Genomic DNA, 12,961 nt, shown 5'->3' with positions numbered 1-12,961 from the left:
CTGTTCCGATTTTTCCCTCCCACCCTCCATCACTTCTCCTAGATGGCAAGCAGTCCTATATATGTTGAATATGTCATAGTATATCCTAGATACAATATATGTGTGCAGAACCAAACAGTTTTCTTGTTGCACAGGCAGAACTGGATTCAGAAGGTAAAAATAACCCGGGAAGAAAAACAAAAATTCAAACAGTTTACATTCATTTCCCAGTGTTTTTTCTTTGGGTGTAGCTGTTTCTGTCCATCATTGATCAATTGAAACTGAATTAGGTCTCTTTGTCAAAGAAATCCACTTCCATCAGAGTACATCTTCATACAGTATCGTTGTTGACATATATAATGATCTCTTGGTTCTGCTCATTTCACTTAGCATCAGTTCATGTAAGTCTCTCCAAGCCTCTCTGTATTCATCCTGCTGGTCATTTCTTACAGAACAATAATATTCCTTAACATTCATATAACACAGTTTACCCGACCATTCTCCAATTGATGGACATCCATTCATTTTCCAGTTTCTAGTCACTACAAACAGGGCTGCCACAAACATTTTGGCACATACAGGTCCCTTTCCCTTCTTTAGTATCTCTTTGGGGTATAAGCCCAGTAGTAGCACTGCTGGGTCAAAGGGTATGCACAGTTTGATAACTCTTCAGAGTTTCTTTATCAAATATGATATGTACTAAATTTTGATTAATAGAGGATTGCTTAATTTATTGGATAATTAATTGGTTAATAGAGGATTCCTTAATATTTCCTTTTTCCATATTTGTGAATTTTCTGTGCCCCAGCTCATGATTAATAATTGCCAGAATTCTATTATATGCAACTTGTCTAAGATTCTATGCAGGCTCTTAATTTTGTTTCTTTTTATTTTATATTTGTCTGAGTCTGAAAGACATAGTCTGAGACCCCCACATTTTATAGTTTTATTGTCATTTTCCTGCTACAGACCAATGAACACATGTATGTGTGTGTGTGTGTATGTGTGTGTGTGTGTGTGTAGATAGTATTGGTATTAATTCATTGTCTACAGTATCTTTAGGCATAATGTAATTTCCCTGTTTATATCTTTGGAGTTCATCTAAAGCACAATAAATTCTGCTCCATTTCTTTGCCCTTTTTTTTTTTTTCACTCTCTCTGCCCTCTTCATATTCTTACCTGCTTCCCTGTTCAGTTCAATTTTTTAAAATCAAGCTCTGTGTATGTCAACAGCTTTTATTCAGTTCAGATGAAAGTGAGGTTCACGTGATCAATGTACACGTCTCCTTATCACTTCCTTATCACTGTGTGAAACAGTAAATTCTGCTCATTTCTTCACCTTTCTTCTCTAATATATTTTTCCTCCTTCCTTTTTTTCCTTCACCTAACATCAAAAGAGAAAAAAAAAACTATAAGCTCTCTGTCTTTAACTCCAACAATGATTTTTGAGGACATCGGTCATGAGGTGACATTTTTTAATTCTCCCCGTTATAATGTAAATATATCATTATCATATGGTCCTTTCAAACTGCTCCATTTCTTTCTAGCTTTCTCTTGTGGTTGCATTTAGAATTTTTATTTCTCTCTCTTTCTCCACTCTGTCTCTACCTGCCTCTCTCTCTCTCTTCTCTTTTCTCTCTCTCTCTCTCTCTCTCTCTCTCTCTCTCTCTCTCTCTCTCTCTCTCTATCTCTCTGTCTTAACCTGTCTCCCCTTCTCCATCTCTTCATCTCCCTCTCTCCATCTCTCTCTCTCCCTCTCCTCTCCTTTGCTCTGCTCTCCTCGCCTCTCTCCTCTCCTTTCTCCTCTCTTTTTCTCTCCTCTCTCCCTTCCCTCCTTTCTCCTTTCCTCCCCTCTCCTCCACTCCCTCCCTCTCTCTCTTTCCCCCTTACTTCCCCCTTCTCCACCTCATCCTCTCTTATTTGCTCTGATTTTTTGTGTCAAGAATATTTGGAAGATTCTGTTTGATTAATTATCAATTTTTCCATAAAGGATTATACTCAAAGTTTTGCTGGGGTTTTGGGTGTTATAAGGCTTCATAGTTTGCCTTTTGGGATATCATTTTTACTCTTCAGTCCTATAAAGTCATAGCTTCCAAGTGTTGTGTGATCTCTACTGTGGTTCCTTGATACTTGAATTCTTCCCCCCCCCCCCCCTCCCCCCCCCCCCCCCCCCTCCCCGGCTGCTTACACTATTTTTCTTTCAGCTAAACTCTCTAGATTATGGCTCTGACAATTCTGGTAGTTTTCATTTTGAAGTTCCTTTCAGTAAGGAAACTGGTGAATTCTTTCTTTTTGTATTTTGTTCTCTGATTATAATTAATATATTTGGACAGATTTTATTTTTTTAAAATATAGTATCCAGAATATTTTTGGTGCTAATTTTACATTGGTCCATTGATTCTTAGCTTTTCTCTCCTTGACATGTTTTCTAGGTCAGTTATTTGTTCATAGGAGGAGATACCTTATATTTTCTTCAATTTTCTCAGCCTTTAGATTTTGTTTAATATGTCCTGCTATCTTATTGAGTCATTTATTACCATTTAGTCCATATTGGTTTTCAAAGAGAATGTCACTTGGTTAAAATTTTATACCTTCTATATGAAACTGTTTAGATGTTTTCCTAATTCTTTTCCTCTTAAGTTCTCATTTCATTTATATAATATCCTTTTAAAATTATTTTTCATCTCTTCATGAATTATTGTGGGCAAGCCAAATGTTTACCTGAGAGTATGCTCATAGTAACTGTGCTATCTTCTTCCTCTAGATCTGTGAGAAGCCTCTTAATATATAACATTTCTTAATCATTAGTGTCTTTTGCTTATGCATATTTCAAGACTTCTTTCCTGAATTGGGATTTTCCCCCAAGGGCCATGTTGAGACTTCTACTCACTTGGATAGAATGATGGGCCCCTGTTCAGATTCAGTCTGTATTTTCTGAAACCCTGGCTCTGGCCCTCCCTTCCTCTGCTGACTGGTATAAGCAAAAAGCTGCCTGGTACCAGGCTCATCTGTATCCTGAGCTCTTAAAAGCTGTCAAACATGGATCAGTTCTGGGGCTGCAAACTTTCAGGATGAGTGGACTGATTGTTGCCTTCTCACTAGCTTTGCTGGTTCTCAGGATGCTTAAGCAGCATGAGGCCTTCTCCCTGGAGCATTCTGATGTTAGGGGTGCACTTGACTGCTCTGAGATTCTCTGGCTTTCAAGTCTGTTAAAGGAGTAGGCTAGTTAAGCTACCCCAGGGCTTCCTGGCTGGCACATAGTAAAGCTGCAAAAGCTGGAGGGCTTCTTACTGCCTGGTTTGCCCCACCCTAGCTCCTCTGCTGGGATCTCCGTTCTTCAAGCCCGTATGCTTCTAGATGTCCACTTTAGGGACACGGGATGGAAGAAGATATTTACTAGAATTTCTGTTTTCTAATTATTATTTAGTCTGTTCAGTTTGTTTTCTCTTTTTTCTCAGATACGTATGTTTAGACCGTTCTGTTTTTGCTTGCTTTCTTTTTTTCCCTATCATCTTGATGAGAAGCCATTCTTATTCTCTTTCATGCTCTTTCAATCTCAGCCCTGTGCCATATTCCTACTGCTTGAAAAGACTATCCTAGCCATCTTTATTTGTTGAAATTCATGTACCCCAGTTCTAGAGGAAGGAATCTACTCATTGAAGGCCAGAGTATATCAGAAGAAATGGTTCAGCTGGCCCTGTACTCCTTCTGATGTGTACCCAAGTTATTAAATAAAAAGTTGGACATTGTAGATTTGGCATGAAAATAGAGTCTTGATTGCCATCACCATCCAGAATAAATATCCCTCACTTGATACTTATGGATCAATTGGCTACAGTAGTAATATTCAGCTATGCCATCTGGTCTAGAAACAAAGGAGCAATAAATGAAGGATGGATTAAAATTTTTTAGTAAGGCCTGTTTGAATGTTATATTGTTTGGGTTTTGCGATATACCTGTAGTTTTCCAGAGGTTCATGAATTCTGTTTTAAGACCTACTGGTTCACAAGGTGGTGCTTTATCTTGATTATATCCTCATTTAATCCTGGGATCCTGTCCAATACATTAAATTGGTCTAAGCTGTCCATGCCAGCAACAGTTATTTGCCAAATGAGAATAATACAAATTAGCAAAGAAGGAGAGTTCCTGAAATACATAAGTTGTTAATGTGCAGTCCATATAGAATCATATAAGGGGGAGTCTACACTACAGCAAATAAATACCCTCTTCATGAAAACCCTGTAGTGAGTCCATGGCTTTCTAGGGTATGCTCAACACTTACTCAATGGTGCCTCCTACCAATTTGCTAAAGCATTTCCAGGCTTTTCACAATTGGAGCAAGCTTTTGACTAAAAAACCAGTTCACCTTAACCTTTATTTTGGCAATCCAGAATCAGAGTTGGGTGTAGGCACATGTTCAATGTTGCTGTCTCATAGGTCATTTTCTCCTCTTCCATACCTTGGTTCTGGGAGAAGATGCTATTTATAGTTAAAGCTATAACTTTAACTTATCACTCAACAAGTTCTTATATAGTCCATAAACTTTATGATCATTATATCCATATAGTCTTAAATCTCAACCAGAATCTATTAGATATAACTTACCAACAACAGACTCAAAAATCCTATGCTCAGAACAGCAAATTGCCTTCATCAGCCATTACCTCAGGAAGCATGATTCTCACGTCTGAAGGATCAGTTTCCCTTACATTTGTTTATCTCTCTTGGTAAGATTCAACAGTCAATATTTTTTCTTGGCCTAAACAATTCTGTAACATGCCATAGGACTTGATTTTTAAAAATATAATTGTAAAAAAAATTTTTTTTTTGTTTTCCTGAACTTGAAAAACACCAGTGAACATGAGCATCTCCATATACAAAACACAGGGGAAAGAATGCATATGAAGCCACAAATATTCCTTTCCTTTCCTTTCCTTTCAAAATTAGATAATAAAATAAATTCAATAGTTTCAAAACTATTTTGCTTGTTGTCTATATCCCCCTCCAAATTTCCTTGTGTTTTCTTCTGGGTATTTAAAAGTTAAAGAAATTCTTTGCACCTAAAATAAAAAGTGGCTGCCATATGAACTACATATCTCTATTTCATTTATTGCCTTTTAAAAAGTATATACCACATGCACATGTTACTTTAAAAATTCTTTCTTATCTATGCAGCCTTCTAAATTTGCTTCTCTTCTCTTCTGTGCATTTTAAATGGATGAGGTTGTTAGGAGTGGAATAAAGGAATGGGAAAAGCCTCTGGCAGAAATTGGGATTTTAACTGAGTTTTGAAGAAATGCAGGAAAATGCAGAGGTAGAGATGAGAAAAACTCATTATCTTTATTTCAAACTTTTCTATTATTGTTCAAGATAACACCATTCTCTCATCTGACCTTGGGGAGCCATTGTTAATCGTCCTAACCTATGTCTTGCCACTTGCCAGTGGACTTGCCACTGGAGGAGAGAATGAGGATGACTTTGCACAGCTTTGCCTCACTTAAATCCAATGGATTTGCAAGTCAAGACATCACCTTTCTGAGGTCATTGCTCCTCTTTGAGAATAAAGAACCAACTACAACAGTACTTAACTCCTCATTCTCATTGACCCCCACTCAAAAATCCATAGTTAAATCTTTTTTTTTTCTGATTTCATATATAATATTTCTCACATAAATCCCTTTCTCTTCATTCATACAGCCACCATCCTGATTCAGGTTCCTATTACCTCTTATCTAGACCATTGCAATTGGCCATCTCACCTCAAGCCTTTCCCCACTCTGATGTATATACTGCATACTACATACTACTCAGCTGTCAAAGTAATGCTGCTCTCCTTTTTCCCTACTCCTTTCTCTCCTGTCTCCTCTCCCATGTCCCAGACTAGGTCCAAAGTTATTTTGTTTAAGAAGTTACCTGATCAGCATTGAAGCTTTAACTGCTTCTAAAACTGGGTTTTCTCCCAAAGGGGTCGTTTCACCCATTTCTTAGGCAACCTAGTGACTCTCTACTCCTTATATTGGTGCACCACTTAATGCAGATACCCAACACTTTAGCCTATTGCCTGAACTCATGCATTTTAACAGTAGACACTATAGGTATATGCTATCACTTTCAGCCCAAGGTGATCTTTCTAAAGTACAACTCTGGTCACATCATCTTACTCCCCTATTCAATAAATGCCAGTAGTTCTTTATTGCCTCTATGGTAAAAAAAAAAAAAAAAAAAAAAAAAAAAAGTCTCCTTTTTGACATTTAAAGCTCTTTATAACCTGGTCCCTTCCTGTATTTCCAGACTTTTTATACTTTATTATTCTTTAAGCATTCTATAATCCAGATACAGAGTCCTTTCAAATGTTTCTCAAACTATATATTTCATCTGTTGTCTGTACCTTTGCACTGTCTCTTCCCTATAACTTGAGTGCTGTTCTCTTGATTCTTAGTTTCCCTAGCTTCTTTCTAGACTTAGATTTAGACTTATTTAGGTCTAGAAAGAAGTCAGGAAAACAGAAACAAGAGAATATTACTTCTTTAGGAGATTTTTCTTGATCCTTCCAGTTGCTAATGACTTTTTCCTTTAGATTGCAGTTCATTCAAAATACTCTGAATATATTTATATATAACTAGTTATTTACATTCTGTTTTCACCAAAATGTGAGCTCCCTGAAGGCAGAGATTATATATATTTTTTAAATTTTCATTGTATCCCCACTGTTCAGCACATAGCTTGGCATAGAGTAAGATTTTAATAAATTTTTATTGATTGACTGAAAACACAATATATTCCTGCCATGGTGATTGAACTGAAATTTCAGAAAATTTCTCCAGGTCCAAGAACCAGTAATGCTAGATTTATTTTTTCCTGTTTTAATAATTTTTTTGTTTTTCCAAATAAATGCAACATTCATCTTTGCAAAACCTTGTGTCCAAATTTTTCTCCTTTTCCTCACTCCCAGCATTCCCCCAAGACATCAAGCAATCTGATATAATCTAAACATTTCCATATTTGTCATGCTGTGCAAAAAAGAAAAAAACACAAAAAGGGAAAAATTGTTAGATATTTTTCAAAGACTTATCTGTGTCCAGGGTCTATGACATCATTTTGTTGGTGGCAGATTCCCTGAGAGACAGCCTAGTTCCTTTCCTGTCTTGGACACTCCACTTTGATTAATTATCTTCCATTTCCAAAGAGAAATTTTAGACGCCATATCACCTCTGATATGGACTTCCAGTTTTATAGCCTTTCAGGTAAATATATATTCATTCGCCTTTCCACAGCTTATTACCATTAGTCAAATGAAGTTACATAATGCATGAACTGAGACCTGGAACAGTATCTTCAGGGCCATGTTTCCTGTTATCAGGATAAGTAGGCTACCTGATTATGCACTGTGAAGTTTAAAAAATCTCTATCTGTCCATTCACATAGAACAGACCCTTCTGTGAAAAGGATGATTTCTACCCACAATTATTTCTGACATTCACCCACTCATTGCACTTCCTATAGTCAATGATTATCTGGGAGAATTGTAGCTCACTTAGGTTGACTTGTAGCATAGCCTAGAAATTGTCGAAGCAGCATATAATTAGGGGCCTAATATGGTAGAGCCCTTGAATATTAGGTATTAGCTCTACCACAAGATAAGCTCTTAATATTTCTTTGTTAAATGTTGTTGAATCCTCCTGAAGCCTTTGCACCAGCAGACCTTACTATAAGTTGATGTAAAACCTAGAACATCCTTCCCTATCATTCAGGTGGTTGATCTAGCTGGGGTTACCAACTTTACTTCATATGTTATGACTAATTTTTACAATAGGCTTAGCTTTTCCCTGAAATAAAACACTTGAGTCACTGTTCATCACTATTAATTGTCTTTTTTAAAATAAGTTTTTATTTTTTTTACATAGCAAAACTATTCCTCTCTCATATTCCCTCTCCTCTTTCTGAAAGAACCATTCTATGTATCACAGAATTTTTTTTAAAAAGAGGAAGGGGAAAAAAAAGATAATCAAGTTCAATCAATGTGTAGAAAAAAAAATCTGACAGTGTAAATTATGTTTCATACTCATAGATCTGCCACATCTGTCAAAGCATAGGAGGAAGTGTCTTCTCACATCTCTCCCTTGAGGCCAACCTTGTTCTTTGTAATTTTGTGACATTCATTTTTTAGTATTTTGTGATGATTGTTTTTTTTCATTTATATGTTGTTTATATTCTTTTCTTGGCCCTCCTTACTTCATGTTTCTTTAGTCCATGTAACTTTTGTTATACTTCTCTGTATTTGTTATATTCATGATCTCTTATAGCACAGGAATATTCTGTGACATTTCATGTACTATAGTTTGTTTAACCATTCTCCAACAGATGGGTATCTCTGTTATATAAAAAGTGTTGCTATCCAAGTTATGCGGTATGTGGGACCTTCCTTTTCATCAATGATTTCCTTAGAAGTATGTACCTACTAGTAAAATCTCTAAGTCTCTAGGTCAAGGGTTAAAGCTTTTTAACTAGTTTATTAGTATAATTTTAAATTGCTTATTAAAATGTTTGTACAAATATTTCAGAATCTGATTCTTTTTTGTACAGCAAAATAACGGTTTGGTCATGTATACTTATTGTGTATCTAATTTATATTTTAATATATTTAACATCTACTGGTCATCTTGCCATCTGGGGGAAGGGATGGGGGAAAGAGGGGAAAAATTGGAACAAGAGGTTTGGCAATTGTCAATGCTGTAAAGTTACCCATACATATAACCTGTAAATAAAAGGCTATTAAATAAAATAAAAAATAAAATGTTTTTACAAATTCACAGCTCCAAGACATCACGAGTGTACTTTTCTTGGCACATATCCCTCAACAGTTCCCTAAAATAAAACATTTGAGTCATTGTCCACTACCATTAGTTGTTAATCCAATTATAATCTAATTATAAAATCTAATTTTCAATAGTAAGGAACAATATACTGCTCAGAACATCCATGACACACAGAAGTGGGAGCGTAAATTCTAGTATTAAGTGGACTTGTAAATAAATAGACCCAAAGAATGGATACAAGACCTAGTACATGGTATGTTTGCCACGAGATTTATAGATTCCTTTTACCAACAGCATCCCACAAAGTCACAGCCTCAAAGTTCAAGGAATTATCTGCTGAGATGATTCCATGACCCACTGAAGGACACAACAGATCCAGGAGGAACTTTCTGACTTTTGACTAGTCCCATACCAGCCATGAGCACAGGAAGGGCTAGAGAACATAATCATTGAAATAAAAGATAGGTGCTTTAGTGAATTGGGTTGTATCAGATAATTGATCATCTTTACAAGATCATGGGATTAAAATCTGGAGAAAACCTGAAAGATCTCCTAGTTTAATCCTCCATTTTAAAAATAAGGAAATATGAGAGCCAAGTCAAGATTTGAATCTAGGTCTTCTGACTCCAAAATCCAGAGCTCTTTCCAGTGTTGCCTCCCTGGTACTCTTTCAACTTTGACTCTTAATCTTTGTATTTCCAGTTCCTGAAATTTTGCTTTGACAACCAATTTTCCCTTCATCTCTTAGATTGGTATGCTCTGAAGTTACCAACATAACCATATTTTTTTTCCCTGTAAATTGAATCCTGTCTTCTCTCTCCTTTGTGAAAATTACCCTTCCCCAATGCTCAGGGATTTGTCTAATCAAGCAGGACACGACAGTGGTACCATATGGGGTCATTTTGGTTAATTCAAGAAAATCCTTGTTTGCAATATCCTTTTAAGAATTCAGGTCTCTTAAAAAATAATAAAGAAAGAATTCAGTTCTCTAAATTGCAAAAGTGTAGTCCAATTATGGCTGAGTTTTCACAGATTGTACTAATTTCTCTGAAATATCTTGTCAGTTTCACAGATCAAACTCTGTAATATAAGTCAACTTATGACAGTTTTCAGATGGCTATAATATTTGGTGACTAGGATCTAAAGAAAGTAGCATGATCTGTACTTTGGTTACAAATTTAATTTTTCAGTAACTAGCTCTACTATTGTTTTTGCTTAAAGCTTCATGTGTGGGATTTTTAAAAAAATGTAGTTGTTAAATATTAAGAAAGCACCTATTTTTACATACTTATTAATTTCATTTTTAATTTATAGAACAAAACAAATATTTTTCATAACACAGTATAATAAAAGGATGATTGCAATTAAACTGCAAATCTATTGTATACCACTTATATTATTCCTTTTAAATATATATTGTAAACATATTTATTATATGTTATTATAAACATATTATATATAATAAAGTTATAATGTAAATAATAATATATTTATGTTTCTTATATGTTATAAATATATATATTATATAATAGTTATTGTATAAATAATAAATAAATATAATAAATATATATAAAAAAGTTATCATGTAAATTTCCTTCCCTGGCCTTACCCTAGAGATAGCTATGGTTAAACACAATTAGATATATGTGTAAAATTATTCAATATATAAATCTATATATCAGCTCTTTTTCTGGATACAGATAGCATATGCAGATAGTTTTCTTATCCTTTATCATTGTTTTTTATCATTAATTTGGATATTTATAAGTCAAAATGACATTCACTCAAAGTCATTCTTAAAACAGTATTATTACATATCTAATAAATAATATTTTAAAATGAGGGATGCCCAAAAAGTAGGGGTTCCTGTCTTTGGGAAGTTTGTATTCTACTTTGGAGAGACAAGACTGAAAATATCTAAACAAACTAATTCAATCTAAAGCATTAAGTGCTGTGGATATAGAAGGGAGGAAATAATCTTTGTTCTCATGGAGTTTCTATTCTATTATAATATGCAATATGCACACAGATAAAACTATACATGGCAATTTGAAGTTAGAGGGAACAGTAACAGCTGGAGGAATCAGGAAATGCTTACCAAAGGAGGCTACACATGAGCTAGGCTTTGAAGAAAGCAAAAGATTCTGAGAGACAAAGGTGAGAAGGGAGAATATTCCAAAGAAAAGAAATATACCATGCAAAGGTAAATAGACTAGTGAGTGTAAGGTAGAATACATAAAGGCTAGTACATATAATAAGCGTAGAAAAGTAGATTGTAGCAAACTATATGTCTGAAAATGACAAGCTAAGGCAGGTGTACTTTAATCTTAGCAGTGACAGCCATTGGAATTTCTTGAGCAGAGTTAAAATATGGTGAGACTTGGGCTTTAGGAAGATTGTTTTAATCCATTTTAATGAATGATGGACTGGTGAAAAGAGAAAATAGAAACCAAAAATCTAATTAGAGATTGTTGTATTATCCCCGGATAGAGGTGATCAGGGTCTGAACTAGTATGGTGGCCAGGAGTGGAGAGAAAAGGGATAGATTAGGGATAGATCATGGATGTGCAATTGACAAAACCTGGTAATTTGTGATTTATATGATATGGGAGGGCAGTAGGGAGAAGGCCATGTCAAGGTGTAACTCCAAGTTTATTAACTTGGGTAGTTAGAAAGATGAGAATACCTTCAATAGAAACAGAGAAATTTGGAAGAAGAGTAGCTTTATGAAAGAGTAAATACTAAGTTCTATTTGGGCCTGCTTGGGTTTGAGATGCTTTCAGAAAATACAGATTGATATACCCAATAGACATTTGGTGATGTATTAAAGAATAGCCTGTGTGGTACTTACTGTATAAGTAGTAGAGAAGAAAGGATCGATATGAGTTGAATTGCTCAGAGAAGAAGCTATCATAGGGAGAGAAGTAGATCCTTGAAGGATAGGCAGGATTTAAATAGATAAAGGATGAAAATCAGTCATAAGTAAAGGCATCAAGGTAAGAATGAACATGATTACCCCAATAAATGCTCTTGGTTGATTGAGGGGGGATGAACAAAGTGTTCATAGAAAATACTGAGGAAACTACTCTCAGAGGGGAAGAGAATGCATGCTGGCAAGTAGTAGAATATTAGAATCTTGGTGGATGTGTTTCAAACAAAATCTATGCTGTTTGACCACCAAACATTTCCTTATATACTTACACTTTTTTTTTCAATAGCCTCCAAACCATCCATCAGAGTTTAATTCTCTTATATTTGAATGTCATGTAGACAAAATGGTTCCTAATATCATCAAATTCTAGACTACATGATAAACATTATCTCTTTAGGTGGAGAACAATCCTGCCGAGAAAAGAAAAACTTTGCTTCTTGTCATATTTTCTCTGAAGGAATTTTGTAAAGGCATCATCTAAAAGCAAAGCAAAATAATAGTGAGAGAAACATATTGAGAACTGACAAAAACATAATTTTCTTGTGTTATTGAGTTCCAAAAAAATTTCATCTCAAAAATACCAAGGAAAAATATTTTCCTCCTCTGTCTTGTATTATATTAATAGAAAAAGCTTCTTAGATCAAATTTAATGGAAAATTATATCTAAAAGTGGACAGCAGAACACATTTATTAAGGAAGCTTTTTAAAATTCATGTTAACTTTTAATGAATGAGTTAGAAACGGGTTAGGAAAGTAAATATTGTTTTATACATCTCCTTCTAGTTAGGCATTGCTACTGCACTTCTTTGGAAAATTTCCTCCCAACTGTCAGTTTGGGGATTTGAAGTATGGATTGCTCATCCTTGGAAACAAAGGACAATTCTCCATTTACTAAATATATTAGAAGAAAGAAAGAAGTAATCCCATAAGCATATTCAAACTCCTTTTTCTTACTTGGAAATGATGTTGAAAAGTAACCATGACTATAAATAGATGCCCATTTTAATGAATTCTTCAGAAAATTTATTGTAAAACTGAATTAAAACATTTACTAGGGAAATTAGTACCTTAGTTTTTTCATTGGACTGACAGTGGTTGTTAAAGGTACTACTCTGAGGTTGGCAGTAAATGGTCTGAATGCTTTTTTTCTTAATATGATGAAGCAGATTTCTGCCTATCAAAAAAGAAATTGAATTCTGTAATGGAATTTAAAACCCAACATTGAGAACTCATA

At 34.8% G+C, this 12,961-nt stretch overlaps 1 long non-coding RNA gene across 1 annotated transcript; it reads right to left on the bottom strand.

Annotated features, from left to right (window-relative positions):
* Positions 1 to 605: 605 nt before the first annotated feature.
* On the bottom strand, positions 606 to 12,198 carry LOC116421878. Its single transcript, XR_004232463.1, has 3 exons — positions 11,997 to 12,198; positions 3,936 to 4,125; positions 606 to 1,363 (listed from the first exon to the last, which is right to left on the bottom strand). It is a non-coding gene; the product is annotated as an uncharacterized LOC116421878 (long non-coding RNA).
* Between the last annotated feature and the right edge of the window lie 763 nt (positions 12,199 to 12,961).

Source organism: Sarcophilus harrisii, chromosome 2 (assembly GCF_902635505.1).
Source record: "Sarcophilus harrisii chromosome 2, mSarHar1.11, whole genome shotgun sequence".
Classification (NCBI taxonomy): domain Eukaryota; kingdom Metazoa; phylum Chordata; class Mammalia; order Dasyuromorphia; family Dasyuridae; genus Sarcophilus; species Sarcophilus harrisii.
The sequence above is the reverse complement of the archived record's forward strand: the minus strand, read 5'-3'. Positions and strand labels throughout refer to the sequence as shown.